We start from the raw sequence: 6,096 nt of genomic DNA on the forward strand, positions 1-6,096 counted from the left end.
TGAGTGAGTGAGTCGGAGAGAGAGGGAGCGCAGGTACAGACCACTCCATCATAGGTGAGGGGCGTGTTTTTGTCCCGGTAAGGTAGAACAGATGATGTAAGCCATTCTCATAAGGTCCACAGTCAAAGCAGAAACATGCATATTCATCGAGAAATACCTTTTGAAAACAGGTTCAGGTGACTCTTGATGGCTGCTTTGAACGTCAGCATGCGACAAGATCTGGGGAGATTGGTCTTTCAGGGATTCAGACACGGCTTTGTTCAGCATCACACAATGTTTAGAGCTGTTATAAAAAATGAAGCAGAATACAGAATGACTCACTAGAATGAATGAAAGTACAGTGTGAAATGCACAATATGCATTACAGGTAGCAAAGGGAAAATTCATTTAGTCATCATTTTCTCAACCTCGGTGTTGTTCTGAATTTGTATGACTTCATTTTGTCTGTGGAAAACAAAAGGCAGAATGTGACAGACTGACAATTTTACTGATTTTAAGTGATTGAATATTAATTTAAGTTTTGCATACATTGGATTTGTTGGAACAACTGTACAGTAATGCACACGCACTGATGTCATTTGTAATGATTTATTGCTATTATGTCTTAAGATAGAAAGTATTAAGGTATCGGTGCTGTAGGAACGCTAATATACTCGGGTCAGTCGCCTCGGCTCATAGAGCAACATGACTTGGCATGTAAGTTAGCCCATCAGATAGCTTTTTAAAGAGGTGCATTACTGTAATGACTTTCATAAGGTTAGCAGAGGCAATTGTGATGACCTCACAACAATGCAGCCATTGTCTTTCTAATAACTGTTTGATGGTGCTGTACGCAGTGTAGTAATATAGGTCAACATTAAACACATTGTGAAGCATAGTAACCTGCCCAAGAAATGACTACATGCGCATATACTGTAAGGGATGTTCTTTGTTGTCATGTGCTTGTATCCTTCTGTGTGCACTTAATTTCCATATGCATTCGAAACTGGACCAGGTTGCAGATCAGATACACTAACGTTTCCGTTTTTGTTACCCTAGCTAGCAGTATGTTTTTCTATCTTGTTCATTATGGGTTTGTCAGGCATTCCTAAACATGTTAGGTGTTATTTTATTAAAACTGTTGTAACGTGAGCCTATGCATCAGGCCCACTCCATCTTGGCAGACAGGAGTCATTCAGAAGCAATGCTTCTAATAAAACCTGCAGTCGTCCCATGAATCACACTGGTACACAGGCATGTCCTGAAATTGTTAACTCTTTACAAACTAAGAACTCTGTTGAATCTAAAATCATATGCAGTTATTAATAATGTTAATAAATCACTTTTCAGCATCAGCAACTTTTCCCCACTAATTACTGTGGAATGAATGTGCAGCAAGTGGATATTCAACTTCTGTTCATGGATATCTGTTCCTGCGGAGTTGATTTCGTTCATCTCTAATCAAACTCACCTGAACCAGCTAATTATGGTCTTCAGGTTCACATGGAAATTACAGGCAGGTGTGTATGAGCAGGGTTAGAACTGAAGGTAGATCTCCATGAGCTGTATTGAGCCCACCTGCTCTATTTGTAATGATAGCTCACTAAGCGTCTCATTTACTGTGTTACGTCTTATTCCAAACACATTGAAAACTTTTTTTTTTTCATGGAACACTTTTTAAATGGTTTTCATACAATGCAACAAAGACACCATAGACAAACTGTATGACTTTTGTGCCATTTTCAAACCACATGATAGCTTTGTGTAAGGAACTGAAATTGGTAAGGAGTGAAATTTTGGTCTCAGTCCATTCCGCATCTTCAAACATTGTCTTGTTGTGTCATTTATGTGACGCATTGATTCACCATTTTTGGATCTGAGCACAATTGAGAATGAGATTTCAGACCTTCTGCAGAGGGTATCCGCATACAATTTTCAGCCTGTTTCTCCTGAGAGTGAGTTAATATTACTAGAAATAAAATTTTTGGGTGAATCCTTCCAAATCTGAATTACTTTCTTTTTTCTGTGGCGCATAAAAATATATTTTAAGAAATTTCTTTTTTTGACCATACAATAGAAGTCACTGTTAACTGAAACGGTTTGATTACCAACGTTCTTCAAACGATCTACTTGTGTGTTCCACAGAAAGAAAACCCATACAGGTTTATAACAACATGAGGGTGATGACAGAAGTTTTATTTTTGAATGAGATGAGATATGATTTAGCAATTGGTTTGTAATCTTTAGTTTCTAGTGCATACTACTGTATGTAGTAATGGAAAGCATTCTGGCATTTTTCTTTTATGGTTTTTAAAATAAAAAGTGAATCATGACCCCAACATTCCATTTAGTTTGCACTCGCTTTTCATTTTTAGTTTCAGTTCATGTTTTGGTTGCGTAGTGTATGTTTTGTTTTTTTATTTGTTTTGACCTTATATTTCTTAATCAGACTGTCATGACTCATTTTTTCAGTGAAAATTACTGACTTCTCTGGTGACGTATTTTGGACTTCTCCAGTCATTTAGTCAACTTAAACTCTGCCTCTTGCTTACAATTAGTTGCAAGTTCGTATTCAGATCTGCCTCCATCCAATCAACAACCGATGACAAAACCAGGTCCCCACCCTACATTTTTTCTTTTTCAATAATCCATTTTACTCAAATGTGTCACAATATGGAATAAAATACCTTTTGCTACTTACAGTTCATTGCAACTTTAAGACCAATTAGACAATTCATTGTTCAGACAACCCACTGACTAGTCGATTATGAAAATATGTAGATTTTCTTTTTTTCTAATGGAAGCAAGTAGTGTGTTTGTGGGTGTCGTCGTGTCTGAAGTTGAGGAACTGAATTGACAAAGATTGGAGTTTTCTTTTTGTTGTTGTTGGTGGGTGGATGGGTGAAGGGTGAGCTAGAGGGGGGAGTGCTTTAGGCCAGAGGGAGAGAAAGGCATTATTACTCATACCTGACTGCTCTCATAGAAGAGGCTGCTCGCACCCTCTCTTCTCCGATCTCTTTCTTTTTCTTGCTTCCAATGAATATGAGGGGGGAAAAGTTCAAAGGCTGGCTTAGACGAGGATCTTTGAACCCCCCTCGCCTCTTTTAGGGGCTCCCACATCCCTTCTCATTGAAACGATTTTGAACATGCCATGTTTCCCTTCACATGAACAGTCTTCCATTCATTCACATTGTGTTTTGTCAGCATTAGCTGTTATTTTGTGCTGTTTAAAGAAATAGTTCAACCAAAATGAAAATTCTTTCTTGTTCTTTCACATCATTCTGAATTTTTTTTTCTGAACTTTCTTCATTTTTTTCTGTAGAACACAAAAGGAGAATTTGAGGAATGAACTGGCATTTTTTTCTATACAACAATAGTGACTAGAGCTTTCAAGCCTCAAAAAAGGTGCAAAAGCATCATAGAATACCTTAAAAATGTAAGCAGTGATGTTTGAATTGTGAATAGTATTCTTTATCTAGTCAGTTCTTTTCAATGATTCAGTTGATCTGGTTCACTGAACTCAACTGAATGATTTGTTCATGAATTCACATTTGACTCAGTTGTATTTCAGTCAGAAATTAATAATTTGTCTTTTTAAAATGTCATGTAAATGATGCAGTTTAGATTTTTGAAGTCTGACTAATAACCCAGTAGTACTTAACACTTGGAGACTATTAGCTCCATTATAACAGCACTTATACATAACACGTTGAGTCATATACTACTTTTGACACTTTTAAAGTGTTTTTGTGAAGTTGAAAGCTCAAGTTCCCATTCTTTGCAACTGTCTGGACAAAAACCAACCCTAACTTTCTTCATAATTTCACCTTTTGAGTTCTGCAGTAGAAAGAAAGGTTTGCAGCGACATGATGGCAAGTAAATAGTGACACAATTGAAATTTCTGCTGAACTATGTCTTTAAAATTGTTCCTCGCTCCTGCATTGCACATCTCTTTCTTTCCAGAAATGGTTTCGTCGAGTGGCCCCTTGTTCTGGCCCTCACTCTGCTTTTCATTCTTTTGTCGTTCCTCACTCCCTCAGTCTTCTCATTTTTCCCTTCTCCCTCTTTCCATCCCCCAGTTCGTTTTCCCCCTTCCCTCATTCTAATAAGTTCCAGATGTGTTTCTTACATTCCTGTAGTCAGAGGAGAGGGGGAGGGGTCATGGAATGGGAGAGGGAGGGAAAAAAAGAGAGAGGGAGAGATGGAGAAGCACATGAATTAAAAGAGAGCGCATGATGAAGAGGCCACTATGTACTGTAGACACTGATGAGATTCTCCTCTGTTGTGTGTGTGTGTGGGGAGTTTTTCAGACACCCCTCCCACCGCTTCCCCTCCCCCACTGCAATGGAATGTGGCTGATGATGATGGTGATGTCATTTCTCGTTCTCTGAAGTTTTCAAATCAGGGAGAGTTGCTTGACGAATTTGGCCAATCGGCTGGCCGAATAAAGGCCATTCACAGTTGGGGAGACAGCGAGGCATTCTGCATCAAAAGCATTATTACCGGTCACCCGGTGAGGTTGTGGACCAAAATGTAGAGCTGTTAAAACGCTAGCTGTTCCGGTGCTGACTCAATACAAAGATGCATTGTAAATGTTTTTTTTCTACACTAAAGTCAATGGGAACTCAAAATGGCCCCTTTGACTTTCCTAACGCATGTTCTTGGGCTTACTGAGGATCATTCATTACTGCAAGTTAATCCAAAAAAAGTTAAAAGGGATAGTTCACCCAAAATAGAAATTCTGTCATTTATTCACCCTCCAAACCTCTATGAGTTTCTGTAGTCTGATGAGCCCAAAATATGGGCTGTTAGCTGTTAGCAAAAAAATATTTAATTTCATTAACTTATATCAAACTCTAGTAACTTGCTTCACCTCTGAAACAACTACTCCTCCAACCACTTGTTTCCATTCTGGTATGTGACGCCCACTTTTCACTACTCAGTCAATGGAGTGCAACAGTTGGGTTCCGGAAGTAAAAATCCCATTCCTTTTTTTCGGTAAAAAACCTATTGCAAATTGACGCCATTTCCATTACCAATGTTATGTGACTAAAACACTAAAGTATAGTGTTTTACTAAAGACTGATCATGTGACTTTTACGTACGCCAGGTCACTTGTAAATGCGAAAAAAAAACTTCCGTTGCAGTTTTGTTATATATTTATTTTTTGAATTGGCTGAAAAACCACTTCATGTGAGCATAAAAACTTTTTTTGCGATTATATGGGAGTTTTTGCAAAATTGACGTATTTCCATATTTTGCGATTTTAATTTGCGCAATTTGAAGGGTAATGGTAACGTGGCTAGTGACAAGCAAATTGCCCCAAAACACTCTCATGACACACTTTGCATGAAATAATAGTCTGTCAAAATACCTAAATACTTGTGCGTGTGTGTGTGTGTGCATATTTTGCAGAAAATGTTTGCTTGAAAAAAAAAAGTCCAGTTGATTTGGTTTGTTTCATGTACAAATGTTTTATTTTTTTTACGAAATGATAAAATGAAGTCCGGCCCTAATTTCTTAGTTAAAAATGAAAAATCACTCATAAATGGGTTAAATTTTCTGTCTGAAGTAAAATATGTTGTGAACGTTGCTAGGGATGCGCCGATCCGATATTCATATCGGGTATCGGCGCCGATAGTGCCATTTTCTCGGATCGGGTATCGGTCAGATTATTTTTTAAATTTTTTTTCCCCGATTGTGCAAATTATTCTGTGTTACTTCTGAAGCCATACGATAGCTTAATGTGAGCTACATATGAATATTTAAGTCCTTACATTAAAGTTCACACAAACTCTTTTCTCCGCTGTGGCTGTCAGTCATTCGTTCAGCCTTTTACGCATCAATTTCTCTTCCCTTTGTGCTTTGCAGTTTTTAATACGAAGCGCTTACAATGTGCGCACCCGGTGTGCAGAATGATGCGTTTGAAGCAACACGGCGTCAGGCTGTGACTCCATCATTCTTTACACCGGATGCGCACATTGTAAGCGCTTCGTGCTCATAGACTGTATCGGTTATCACCAATACTGGTGTATCGTCACACCCTAAATTAACACGGTGTCGATATTTCATGATTTGAATATCACGGTTATCGTCAATACCGGTATATCGCGACAC

General features: G+C 38.2%; 1 protein-coding gene across 2 annotated transcripts in view; it reads left to right on the forward strand.

Moving 5' to 3' along the window:
• Positions 1-6,096, forward strand: part of LOC107738056 (kin of IRRE-like protein 1) — a 41,612-nt gene that overhangs the window by 1,005 nt on the left and 34,511 nt on the right. The window lies entirely within an intron of this gene.

This window comes from Sinocyclocheilus rhinocerous, unplaced genomic scaffold, assembly GCF_001515625.1.
Source record: "Sinocyclocheilus rhinocerous isolate Xijiao unplaced genomic scaffold, SAMN03320098_v1.1 scaffold494, whole genome shotgun sequence".
Lineage (NCBI taxonomy): Eukaryota > Metazoa > Chordata > Actinopteri > Cypriniformes > Cyprinidae > Sinocyclocheilus > Sinocyclocheilus rhinocerous.